Source organism: Schistocerca nitens, chromosome 12 (genome assembly GCF_023898315.1).
Source record: "Schistocerca nitens isolate TAMUIC-IGC-003100 chromosome 12, iqSchNite1.1, whole genome shotgun sequence".
Classification (NCBI taxonomy): domain Eukaryota; kingdom Metazoa; phylum Arthropoda; class Insecta; order Orthoptera; family Acrididae; genus Schistocerca; species Schistocerca nitens.
The window spans coordinates 38923752-38937992 of record NC_064625.1 but is presented as its reverse complement, the minus strand read 5'-3'; the positions used below and the strand labels follow the sequence as shown (position 1 = coordinate 38937992).

The following is a 14241-nucleotide window of genomic DNA, read 5'->3' as shown; positions in this document are numbered from 1 at the left end:
GCAGCAAAAGGAAAGCTGAAGTTTCAAATTCCAATATTGAAAAATCGTTCGCGCAGTGGAATCGTAGAAACACACCATCCTTTGACCATCGCACAGACTCACACATGATGGACATAGGAATCCCTGCCGGCCGGTGTGGCCGTGCGGCTCTAGGCGCTTAAGTCTGGAACCGCGTGACCGCTACGGTCACAGGTTCGAATCCTGCCTCGAGCATGGATGTTTGTGATGTCCTTAGGTTAGTTAGGTTTAAGTAGTTCTAAGTTCTACGGGACTGATGACCACAGATGTTAAGTCCCATAGTGCTCAGAACCATTTGAACATAGAAATCCCTGACGTTGAGAATCAGTTGAGGCAATTGAAGATAAGTCGTCAAGGCCAGATGAAATCCCAATTCGGTTGCCCAGTGTGTACCCTGCGGCACTCGCCCCTTGCTTAACTGGCATTTATCGCTAATGTCTCGCCCGCCGCAGTACCAAGCGACCGGCTTAAGGCTGTGTTGATTCCTGTATATAAGAAGAACGGACTCACAAAATTAAAGACCAACATCCTTAACAACCGTTTGCTGCAGAATTCTCGAGTATATTCTGAGTTCGAATACAATAAATTTCGTTGAGACGGAAAAGCTCCTGTCCACAGGTCAACATGGTTTTGGAAAGAATCGCTCATACAAAAGTCAACTCGCCCTTTTCTGACACGGTATCCTACAAACCATGAACGGAGGGCAAACAGATAGCTTCCGTATTTCTTGACATCCGTAAAGTATTTGACATGGTGCCCCACTGCGGAATCGTAAGTAGGGTACGAGCGAACGGATTGCGTAAGTGCAGATATGTGGGTGGCTCGAAGGCATTTTTAGTAATAGAAACCAGTTGGTGTCTTCGACCACGAGAGTTGAACAGAGACCAGAGTCTTTAAATTGCTTGAAAGCAGTAGGCTCTGCCAGAAATACCTACTCTTAGACAACGTGTCTAATAGAGTAGTTTAATACGACAGTATGCCATCTTAGGCAATTTATAGCACTTAAAACACTTGGTAATGGCACTTTGAAGCCGAAAGTGTAAATGTAACACTGTAAATAAACAACAGTCTAATGGCGGTACTGACTTTAAAGAAATATGTTATGAATGTGGCCCCGCATTATGAAAAAACTTTAAAAAACATTGTTAGAGACCGCTGTGTTACTTTCTCTACATACAAACGATGTGCCGGACAGGGTGGGCAGCAGTCTGCAGTTATCCGCTGATGGCGCTGTTCCGCACGGGAAGGTGGTGATGTTGAGTGGCTGTAGGAGGGTAAAAAGTGACTTAGACAAAATTTCTAGTTCCTGTGATGAACGACAACTTGCGCCAAATGTGGAAGAATGTACTTGCGTCAGCGAAACAAACCAGTAATGTTCGAATACAGAATTAGAAGTGTGCTGCTTGACATATCGCTTCGATTAAATATCCAAGTGTGACGATGCATAGCGGTCTGAAATGGAACGAGCACTTAAAAACAGTAGTACGGAAGTCGAATAGTCGATTTCTTTTGATTGGAAAAATTTTAGGGAAATATGGCTCAAGGAATTCGACGCAGTCTTGAGTACTGCTCGAGTGTCTGGGATACGTACCAGTCGGATTAAAGGGAGACGTCGAAGTAATTAAGAGGATGCTGAAAGATTTGTTATCTGTAGGTTTGAACAAGACGCAGCTATGACGAAGATGCTTCGGGAACTCAAATGGGAACCCCTAGAGGGAAGGCGACATTCTTTTCGAGAAACGCTGTTGAGAAAATTTAGGGAACCAGCATTTGAAGCTGACAACCGAACGATTCTACTGCCACCAACGTATGTTGCGCATAAGGTCCACGAATATAAGATACGAGAAATTAGGGCTCACATGGAGGTCTACAGACAGGCGTTTTTCCCTCGCTTTATTTGCGAACGGAAAAGAAAAAGAAATACTTAGTATTAGAACATGATACCGTACTGTCGTATACCAAGTATGTATGTAGATGCTCATACATTAAGGATAATTTCAGAATGTGGTGCTACACAACGTGGCACTACACAAAACTGGCGCTAATAGCATAGGCACATAGGGAACCCACGCGACACCGAACTGTAAGTCCACGGTATTGGTGATAAGTTGAGAAAACCGTCGCGAAACACATGTGCTACAAAACGCCACTATTACCTGCGCATGTATCCCGACATCAGTATGGAATATGATCACCGTGCACACGTACACAAGCCGCACAACAAGTTGGCATACTGTGGATCAGGTGGTCAAGCAGCTGCTGGGGTATAGCCTCCCATTCTTGCCCCAGTGCCTGTCGGAGCTCCTGAAGTGTCGTAGGGGTTTGAAGACGTGCAGCGATACGTCGATCGAGAGCATCCCAGACGTGCTCGATGGGGTTTAGCTTTGGAGAACAGGCAGGCCACTCCATTCGCCTGATATCTTCTGTTTCAAGGTACTCTTCCACGATGGCAGCTAGGTGGGGCCGTGCGTTACCATCCATTAGGAGGAAGGTGGGACCCACCGCATCCCTGAAAAGGCGGACATACTGGTGCTAAATGACGTCCCGATACACCTGACCTGTTGCAGTTACTCTGTCAAAGACATGCAAGCGTGTACGTGCACCAATCATAATCCTACCACACACCATCAAACCACGACATCCATAAAGGTCCCTTTCAAGGACAATAATGGGTTCGTATCTGGTTCCTAGTTCACGCCAGATGAAAACCCGGCGAGAATCACTGTTGAGACTATACCTGGATTCGTCCGTGAACATAACCTGGGACCACTGTTCCAGTAACCATGTACTGTGTTCTTGACACCAGGCTTTACGGGCTCTCCTGTGACCAGGGGTCAGTGGAATGCACCTTGTAGGTCTCCGGGCGAATAAACCATGTCTGTAGACTGTGTGTCAGGAGAAAACTGTTGCCATAATCTTGAGATCACGCTTTGTGGTACACAGAGCGCCCGTGCTACGACATGCTGTGTTTGACCAGCCTCCAGTCGCCCTAGTATTCTGCCCCTCATAACGTCATCAATATGTGTTCTTCGAGCCATTTTCAACACACAGTCACCATTAGCACGTCTCAAAACGTCTGCATACTTACTCGCTGCACCGTACTTTGACATGCTCCAACACACGTCTGCGTATATGAACTGCTGCCAGCGCCACAGTGCGACGACCTCAGGTCAAATGCACCGCATAGTCATACCCCGAGGTGATTTAAACCCACAAACCGCCCACCAGAGCGTTGTTTCACCAGGTATCAGCATTATCCTTAATTTATGAGCATGAGTGTAGATGATGATGTAGATGTAAATGTAGATGTAGAATGTAAAATAAAATGGGACGCTGATTCAGGAACTGTTTGAAAAAGAAATATACTCGTGAATATGTGCTAAAGGAAACATTACACTCATGAACAGATGATTACAATAACTCTCTGTGAATAGACAGTCAGACTTTCAATAAAGGAGTTACTTTCCTCACATTGAAAAGAATCCGATAATTAGTTTTGCTCTAGTTGGTCCTCTAATGACAGTTCATTAAAATACCACAATGTGGGAAGAGATACATCCTCCGTGGTCCAACAGGCAGCTTCGACTTTTAGCGTTTATAAGGTCACTTTCTCTCTGTACATGCCTCTATCTATCTATCTATCTATCTATCTATCTATCTATCTATCTGTCTGTCTATCTATATATATATATGTGATTGTTTACAACCCTTTGCTCAGGAACAGGTTTCGGAGCCAAGCTGAAATTTATGTCAGGTAGTAAGGGTGCGTTTCCTTGGCGCTAGAAAATATTTAAGTTTGTAAGTAAATAGAGTCAAAAGATAGGACGATATATGTCACATACTTTGACGCTCACAGATTCACTCATCTAAACGTATTGGTGAGCTATGTACAAACACGTCGGGCCTGCTCGCCTGGCGACAAAGCTGAAAAGTGTGAGGTCGCGGGATCGAATCTCGGGTCGACCTAGGATATTTCAGTCTTCGTCTTAACCCAGCCTTCACTTCTCAACGATGTGAGAAGTCTTCAAAAGGGACAAGTGGTTCGGTTTGCGCGCTGAACTGTAGGCTGCTTTTCCCCGGTTGTTATTATTATTACTATCTATATACGTAACGAAGTTTGTACGGAACCTTCATAGTGTGAGTCCTTTACGCACTTGACTGTTTATTTTATTTTATTGCGCTCTCAGCTGTATGTCGTGCGTGTCTTCATAACCTCTTCTTGTGAAATATGTGTCTGGGAAAGACGCAACGCCTCTCCCATTTCGGTAACTGCCAATGCTATTTTTTTTTTTTTCGTCCTTGACCGTAGTTTCGTAGTTTACATAGTTGGGGAAACTCAATATGCAGTGAGATAAATTTTAATAAAACACTTTTTCACTGGACATGCGCAGCGAGACATCGACACGAACAACATCCACCGTCTTGTCAATTGTGTCGTCGATTAAAATATCTCTCAAACATGTGGAATTCGCTCTATGTTTGACAAACATGTAGACCAGCGCCGCGCGCAGCCAGATATATGACAAACCTAATGAAGTTTGACAGATTGTTTGATCGTGTGCGGGTTGCTTTAGACATCTCCAATAGCCAGCACGAAATCGCGCCGTTGTTCAGGTCAAGGAATGGCTCCTTTTGTGTAGTGGAGTATAGAAAATAAGCTTGCATCTCGATGAAACTTAAATCAACATATCCCACAGATATGTAAATACTAGGTTACCAACTGGGTAGCGTTCTTGACGTAATACTTTCTATTTCGGGCACTGTACTTGCTCCCTCGATGCGCCACCCTTTCTTATTCTTGCTGCGAATCTGACCAGTGAGGCTGCCGTCGTAATGTCGGAATAGTTTAGGTGTGGGGCACAGATAGAGGTAGAAAAATTCCCGACGCTGTGACAGAAATAGTTGCTTGCTGAGACTCCCCGTAGACACGCTGATACTCCACCGTTCGTCACAAGATCGCGTGTTGCCTATCGCTGACACTCTTACCCACCCACACACCCACACACTCACCCCCCCCCCCCCCCCCCACACACACACACACCTATCTGTTTAACTTCTCCCTGACAGTCTCTCCTCCAGCTGTTTCTGGAACACCATATCAAACCGAGAAGTGGGCGTCCGGATTTATCGCGCAGGGTAGTTACTTAGGGGCGCGGAAGCTTTCAGTTTCACGAACTTTAGAAATACTTCGAGCAAGCACTGTTGCGCCAGTGCAGACTTTTCAACGCGTGCGCGGATTGTGGGAGGTATTTTTGAAACTAAGCAGACCGTTTAAGATACAGGGTAGCACCGGTCAAAGAGCGGAATTTTCCACTGTCCGAGCTTTCACATTTTTCAATTGAACACTCGTGCTTGCTACGGTTACACAGGAAGCTCGGAAGTTCAAATACACGCTAATACAAAAATAAATAAGTACATAAACTTGTTGTAGCTGGGATTCACAGACATAAATTTTTTTTGAAAGACATCATCTTCACGCCAGTGACTGTTATAAGTTTTTATTACACTATTGCAATTTCTGCCTTAGGCCATTATCAAGTGATATTATGGCTTTAAGCCATGTCAACGTAATGTAAGCTGACACATTCGTATGTTGTTGTCAATACTGTTAAATACATTCGTCATTTTAACAGTACGTTGTGTCTCTGTAATGCCAACTACTGCTCAGATTGCCGTTGTAGATGCAATGTGATGCGACAGAGTGAAATGAAACTGCTACTTAAAACCAAAAATTATTAATTAATTCACTTGCTCTTTGACTTTTGTCTTTGACACAGTTGAGACAGGTACTGCATCAAAAAACTCTCTTTTGAGCTTTCTGCCTAGATGCATACATTATAAAATTTTTACCAATCTAATATAAACAATCTGTGAAAAAATTTGACTGTAAATGAATGTGTTTTTTCTTCGTGGCTGCTGTAAGGAGAGAACGGGTTAGGTACAGGATGAGTTGGCGGTCGAAGGTTTCTGCTCCTCCGGTTCTCAGAGAACGCCAGGCAAAGTCGGAGAAAACTGCTACAACTCACGATGAAGACGCCATTTCCCATTGCAGTCGCAGTAAGATTTTCTTTTCTGGAAGCACTTTCAGAATGATAAGGTTGGACAACAGTGGCCGTATGATATCTTTTGACTAACAAACTGGTCGCTTAGGGAAAGTCTTGAACATACAAGCTGACGGCGAAATATTGCGCGTCGTTCGGACCGTGATAGTAGCAGATTCGCCCAGTATCGTCAATTCGCGAAGAAATCACAATACACTGTGTTGCTAAACACAGTAACAGTTTTTATGAAGGCCCGAGGATCCAACATCGAATAAATGTTAGTAAAGATATTTACTTCTTTTTTTTTCCAAATTCAGTTTTTACGCTTGATAATTGCGATTACATGTTGACCTTTGCACTTCACATTACTTCTATATGCAAACTTATCTGACCTCAAAAAGGCACAATGCCCAATCGGCAATTTTTATCTCCAACGATTACAAGAAAACGTAGATGCTCCTCTTTTTTTTTCAGCAAAGAGCGTTGTCGTCAGAGCAAAGAGCGTTGTCGTATCAAATTACGGCAGCGCATCATCACTGGTACTCGAAGCCGCGATATTACAATCATATTAGCTTACGTAGCGTATTAAGAGTCGTACGCCAGACACCATTGTTATCTCCGTCGGTAGTACCACGTGGCCGTCCGGTGTCCAGTCCTCTTGCGACCGTACATTCTCTTGATTACCGCTGCCAGCAATCACGCACAGTGACTACATTCCAACCAAGTCCTTCTACAGTATCGCAGTAGGAACATCCAGCTTCTCGTGGCCCCATTACACGACTTTGTTCAAACTTAGTGAGCTGTTGATATCGGCATCTAGGAACATCCAGCCTCTCGTGGCCCCATTACACGACTTTGTTCAAACTTAGTGAGCTGTTGATGTCGGCATCTAGGAGCATCCAGCTTCTCGTGGCCCCATTACACGACTTTGTTCAAACTTAGTGAGCTGTTGATATTGGCATCTTTGTTGCCTTAAAGACATTCTTGACTAACATCAACTCACCACGTCCAATCTCAAAGAATTGAGATGATCGTATGGCATTGTTGGCCGGGAGGCCCCATGCAGGGGAGTTCGGCCGCCGTGTCGCGAGTCCTCTTTAGTTGACGCCACATCGGCGACTTACGAGTCAATGATGATGATATTGGTGATGAAGGACACACAACACCCAGTCCCCTGCCAGGAAGCGAACCCGGGCCCCCAGTGTGGTAGGTGGTAACGCTACTGCTACGCTACGGAGGCGGACATCTCAAAGGTAGCTAACGCTCACGAACGTCAAAGAATGTATTTAAAGCAAACCAGATTTGCAACCTCATACAGATGGAAGTAGCACCACTCTTATGCGACTGGCGCGAAATTTGAATAGACATAGTCTTTCAGATACAAAAACACCCCTACCAACTTTCATTCGTATCACACAACTCCCTCTTGATGCTTCAATTCTTTTTTCTGTTAGTGTAGATAAAAATTGTTTCAGAGTGCATACTCTCAAAACGAACTGGAAGTACTCGCTTCAATTAGCAGCCTGTCTTTCTTGGAGAGTGATGGCACTAATAGGTATGGGACCTATGACCTCGCTGTTCGATCTCCTCCCCCAAATCAACCAACCACTATTATATATGTAACTCTTCAGGCTTTCCCGGCGATCTAATGACATCTTGGGTTGTCGGGTGTTCTGCCGGATATCAGCGTCGTACTTGCACGATATTTCGGTCACGTAGCTCGTAACCTTCATCAGGTGCGACCTGAGACTGCTCCTCGAGTGGACCTGGTCCAGTATTTATGCCTATGGCCTTCCCCCTCCACCAACGGCTGCAGGCGCTTCCTCTGTGGTCCGCGCCCATTCCCTGCGACCTGCTGGAGCGTTGCTGCTCCGTTTTCCGTCCGCTGCGGTTCTAGGTGATCCCTCTGCGGTCCGCGCCCACCAACCCCGCTCCTGAAGGTTTCATCTACGGTCTGGGATACCAAGCGTTCCCCCTGCGGTCCGCGCCCGCTCACCACGACCTGTTGGAGCGTTGCCGCTCCGTTTTTCGTCCGGACCGCAGAGGGAACATCCAGAGCCGCAGTGGACGAAAAACGGAGCGGCAACGCTCCAGCAGGTCGTGGTGAGCGGGCGCGGACCGCAGGGGGAACGCTTGGTATCCCAGACCGTAGATGAAACCCCCAGGAGCGGGGTTGGTGGGCGCGGACCGCAGAGGGATCACCTAGAACCGCAGCGGACGGAAAACGGAGCAGCAACGCTCCAGCAGGTCGCAGGGAATGGGCGCGGACCACAGAGGAAGCGCCTGCAGCCGTTGGTGGAGGGGGAAGGCCATAGGCATAAATACTGGACCAGGTCCACTCGAGGAGCAGTCTCAGGTCGCACCTGATGAAGGTTACGAGCTGCGTGACCGAAATATCGTGCAAGTACGACGCTGATATCCGGCAGAACACCCGACAACCCAAGATGTCACTATTATATACCTTGCTCGAGAGTCTGCAAACCACTGTTTGCGGTTTGTAAACCAGCAAACACGATACTGGCACTGAAGTAGCGAGTGTATTAGCATGTTAGCCGAAAGAGCACAGATAAAAGTGAAGTTAAGAGATTGACGCGAGCAGAGGCGGAAATCGTGCAGGGGCGGCGGAGCGCGCAGTCGGAGTGTGTAGTGCGGCAGTTAGGGTGGAGTTGTAGCGGAGCAGGCAGCGGCCAGCCGCGGCCCCAGGCGGTGCCATTGTTTGCACGGAGCTGGGCGCAGGCAGCGCCAATCTGGGAGCACAAAAGCGCCGGCTCTCCCCTCCCTGACTCCAGACAGCGCTCCCTGATCACCCGCCTACCTGCGACCTCCTTGCCCACCGTCGGTATTCGCTCACAACATTACTGTCCACGGATCACTGGACGCCGGATGTCTGGAAGAGAGTGATTCGGAGCGATAAATCACGCGATATCTTGTGGCAATCCGATGGAAGCGTTTGGGTTTGTGGGAATGCCTGGAAAATATTCCCTGCCATCGTATGTAAAACCAGCAGTGAGTGCAGAGGATTTGGTGTTACGGTAAGGCGGTGTTTTTCTTGATTAGTGTGTGGTTTCCTTATTGCACTTAAGAAAACGCTAAATGGGGAGCGATATGAAGATTTTGTGTACTGCGTACAGGAGAGGACCAGTTTGGAGGTAACGCTTGTTTCAGCACGACAATGCACCCTGTCATAAGAGCAGCATCTGTGAGGCAATGGTTCGTTGACAAGAGCACTCCTCAAATGGACTGATGCTCCCACGGTCTCAACCTAAACCCAGTGGAACACCTCTGGGAGGAGTAGAATGCAAACATCGTTTCAGACCCCGTCATCCAACAGCGCTACCTTCTCCGCCACAGCTCTTGAGGAAGCTGCCATTTCTCAACACACATTCAGATACCTCATCGAAAGTGTCTCCAGTAGTGTTGGAGCCGTCATAATGGCGAAGAGTGGACGCATTAGTGTGAAAAACTTACATGGTTGCGAATCAGCAACTGTATAAATCTGAAGAGGTTGAAAAACCAGCCAACCAGTTGCGAAACAAAGGTTTACTAGCTCTTGACCTTGGTTTCGATATTTCTAAAAAGATCTTCTTCATAAAGAGTGGGCCTAGTTACATCACATAGTGGTACATTGGATTAGATTGCCTTTTAATAAAAGTGTCATTTCTGTTCGTCTCACTGCGTATTTCTTCCAGTTGCCTTCTGCACTGTACTGTACTGTACTGCACTGTAGTACTTCTTTCAATCTATGGTCTGTTTCAGAGTGTAAGTAGGCTGTTCAGGTTTTTATGTTGGTAACGCCACGTAGCGCTCTGTATGAAAATCACTGACTTTGCTGTCTGCAGTCTGTGGCTGGTTTGCATTGTTGGAATTTTCGCTATTGTAGTGTTGGGAAGTTGGATGTGAACAGCGCGTAGCGTTGCGCAGTTGGAGGTGAGCCGCCAGCAGTGGTGGATGTGGGGAGAGAGATGCAGAGTTTTGAGAGCGGACGATCTGGACGTGTGAAACTTCCTGGCAGATTAAAACTGTGTGCGCCGACCGAGACTCGAACTCGGGACCTTTGCCTTTCGCGGACAAGTGCTCTACCAACTGAGCTACCGAAGCACGACTCACGCCCGGCCCTCACAGCTCTACTTCTGCCAGTATCTCGTCTCCTACCTTCCAAACTTTACAGAAGCTCTCCTGCGAACCATGCAGAACTAGCACTCCTGAAAGAAAGGATATTGCGGAGACATGGCTTAGCCACAGCCTGGGGGATGTTTCCAGAATGAGATTTTCACTCTGCAGCGGAGTGTGCGCTGATATGAAACTTCCTGGCAGATTAAAACTGTTTTAATCTGCCAGGAAGTTTCATATCAGCGCACACTCCGCTGCAGAGTGAAAATCACATTCTGATCTGGACGTGTGTCCGTCAGAAAACGGAAATTTGTAAGACTGGATGTCATGAACTGATATATACATTATGACTTTTGAACACTATTAAGGTAAATACATTGTTAGTTCTCTATCAAAATCTTTCATCTGCTAACTATGCCTATCAGTAGTGAGTGCCTTCAGTAGTTAGAATCTTTTATTTAGATGGCAGTTTTGGCGCTCGCTATATTGCAGTAGTTCGAGTAACGAAGATATTTGTGAGGTGAGTGATCCATGAAAGGTGTAGGTTATTGTTAGTCAGGGCCATTCTTTTGTAGGGATTATTGAAACTCAGATTGCGTTGCGCTAAAAATATTGTGTGTCAGTTTAGTGTTGATCAGAATGGGTAAAGAGAGAAATATCTGAGTACGTTCAGTTCTGCTCAGCTGTTTGAAAATCAAATAACGTAAGAGGTTTATCAGCACATTTCAGTTTATCAGCTGACTTTCAAACAGCTGAGCAGAAGTGAACGTACTCAGATATTTCTCTCTTTACTTATTTTGATTATCACTAAACTGACACACAATATTTTTAGCGCAACGCAATCTGACTTCCAACAATCCCTACAAAAGAATGGCCCTGACTAACAATAACCTATACCTTTCATGAATCACTTACCTCAGAAAAATCTTCATTACTCGAACTACTGCAATACAGCGAGCGCCAATACTGCCAGCTAAATAAAAGATTCTAACTACTGAAGGCACTAACTATTGATAGGCATAGTTAGCAAATGAAAGATTTTGATAGAGAACAAACAATATATTTACCTTAATAATATTCAAAGTCGTCAGTTCATGATATACAGTGTTACAAATTAACTCTTTCTGATGGACACACGTCCAGATCGTCCGCTCTCAAAATTCTGCCATCTCTTTCCCCACATCCACCACTGCTGGCGGCTCACCTCCAACTGCGCAACGCTACGCGCTGTTCACATACAACTGCCCAACACTACAATAGCGAATATTCCAACAATGCAAACCAGCCACTGACTGCACACAGCACAGTCAGTGATTTTCATACAGAGTGCTACGTGGCGTTAGCAACATAAAAACCTAAACAGCCTACTTACAAGCGACTTGGCAGTGACACATGATACGAAAGTTACTTTCGTCCTTAAGTTTTTCACACCAGTGTACAAGCATTTCCAACACTATAATCATGTATTTCGCCCAAGCCCTGCAATCTACTTCATTCCTCTTGGCAGTGAGTTTTCAGGAATTGGTTACCATGTGAGAAAGTGAATTCCTTTGAGCGTGCATGTCCTTTCCTCAGCTACTGTTCCGCGCAGCCTGCTCTCGTGTGTGCGGTAGCCTCACACACACACACACACACACACACACACACATACACGGACAGCTCGTCTGCTCCCCCTGACAGCTGCAGACAGACGCGCTCCAGTAATTATAGGAGGGACAGCCGATGGGCCGCCATTGTGGCGCTGATGACGTGTCAGGGCGCCTTCTTACCGCGCCTCACCCCACCCCACTTCGGCACGCACGCAGCAGAGCTGAGGACCTGCAGGCCCTCCAGACCTAGACTGTCAGCGGCGACCTCCAAATGCACGACACGCATCCGTAGTGCGAGCGCTCGCACACACACACACACACACACACACACACACACACAGAGTCCAGAGTTACAGTTATTAAGTTCAGCTGAAATGTTTTGTGAGAGATATGTCCCCCACGTCTAGTCCAGCTACGTGATAGTCGATTATCAGCCAGCATACTACACTACTGGCCATTAAAATTGCTACACCAAGAAGAAATGCAGATGATAAACGGGTATTCATTGGACAAATATATTATACTAGAACTGACATGTGATTACATTTTCACGCAATTTGGGTGCATAGACCCTGAGAAATCAGTACCAGGAACAACCACCTCTGGCCGTAATAGCGGCCTTGTTACGCCTGGGCATTGAGTCAAACAGAGCTTGGATGGTGTGTACAGGTACAGCTGCCCATGCAGCTTCAACACGATACCACAGTTCATCAAGAGTAGTGACTGGCGAATTGTGACGAGCCACTTGCTCGGCCACCATTGACCAGACGTTTTCAGTTGGTGAGAGATCTGGAGACTGTGCTGGCCAAGGCAGCAGTCGAACATTTTCTCTATCCAGAAACGCCCGTACAGGACCTGCAACATACGGTCGTGCATTATTCTGTTGAAATGTAGGGTTTCGCAGGGATGGAATGTGGTAACACATCTGAAATGTAACGTCCACTGTTCAAAGTGCCATCAATGCGAACAAGAGGTGACCGAGACGTGTAACCAATGACACCCCGTACCATCACGTCGGGTGATACGCCAGTATGGCGATGCCGAATACACGCTTCCAATGTGCATTCACCGCGATGTCGCCAAACACGGATGTGACCATCATGATGCTGTAAACAGAACCTGGATTCATCCGAAAAAATGACGTTTTGCCATTCGTGCACCCAGGTTCGTCGTTGAGTACACCATCGCAGCCGCTCCTGTCTGTGATGCAGCGTCAAGGGTAACCGCAGCCATGGTCTCCGAGCTGATATTCCATGCTGCTGCAAACGTCGTCGAACTGTTTGTACAGATGGTTGTTGTCTTGGAAACGTCCCCATCTGTTGACTCAGGGACCGAGACGTGGCTGCACGATCCGTTACAGCCGAGCGGATAAAATGATCTCGACTGCTAGTGATACGAGGCCGTTCGGACCCAGCACGGCGTTCCGTATTACCCTCCTGAACCCACCGATTCCATATTCTGCTGACAGTCATTGGATCTCGACCAACGCGAGCAGCAATGTTGCGATACTATAAACCACCATCGCGATAGGCTACAATCCGACCTTTATCAAAGTCGGAAACGAGATGGTACGCATTCCTCCTCCTTACACGAGGCATCACAACAACGTTTCACCAGGCAACGCCTGTCCACTGCTGTTTGTGTATGAGAAATCGGTTGGAAACTTTCCTCATGTCATCACGTTGTAGGTGTCGCCACCGGCGTCAACCTTGAGTGAATGCTCCGAGAAGCTAATCATTTGCATACCACAGCATCTTCTTCCTGTCGGTTAAATTTCGCGTCTGTAGCACGTCATCTTCGTGGTGTAGCAATTTTAACGGGCAGTAGTGTATCACACATGGTATCGCCTCATGTGAAGACTTCAGCTGTAAACAAGGCTGAGGGACAAGTTAGGTGTTTTGAGAATTTTTGCGTTAAATTTTCAGTAATGTCTCATAAATAAGATATTTGAAGTTGTTGTTGTTGTGGTCTTCAGTCCAAAGACTGGTTTGATGCAGCTCTCCATGCTACTCTATGCTGTGCAAGCTTCTTCATCTCCCAGTACCTACTGCAACCTACATCCTTCTGAATCTGATTAGTGTATTCATCTCTTGGTCTCCCTCTACGCTTTTTACCCTCCGCGCTGCCCTCCAACACTAAATTGGTGATCCCTTGATGCCTCAGAACATGTCCTACCAACCGATCCCTTCTCCTAGTCAAGTTGTGCCACAAATTTCTCTTCTTCCTAATTGTATTCAATACCTCCTCATTAGTTATGTGATCTACCTGTGTGATCTTCAGCATTCTTCTGTAGCACCACATTTCCAAAGCTTCTAGACATGTCCGAGAGTACAGTCACCATCAGCGACCACGCAGCGCACTAGAATGAAATGATAATTAAATCAACACCCTACGTTGTCGGCAGGCGTTGATATACACCAATGGGGACAGATGAAAATGTGTGACCCGACCGGTACTTGAACTCGGGATCTCCTGCTTACATG

General features: G+C 46.5%; 1 protein-coding gene and 1 non-coding gene across 2 annotated transcripts in view; one reads left to right on the top strand and one right to left on the bottom strand.

The window, feature by feature from the left end:
* Window positions 1-14241, top strand: part of LOC126215168 (short neuropeptide F) — a 620765-nt gene that overhangs the window by 552023 nt on the left and 54501 nt on the right. The gene's annotated exons all lie outside the window — the stretch shown is intronic.
* Trnas-cga (transfer RNA serine (anticodon CGA)) lies at window positions 10084-10157 on the bottom strand. Its single transcript has one exon. It is a non-coding gene; the product is annotated as a tRNA-Ser (tRNA).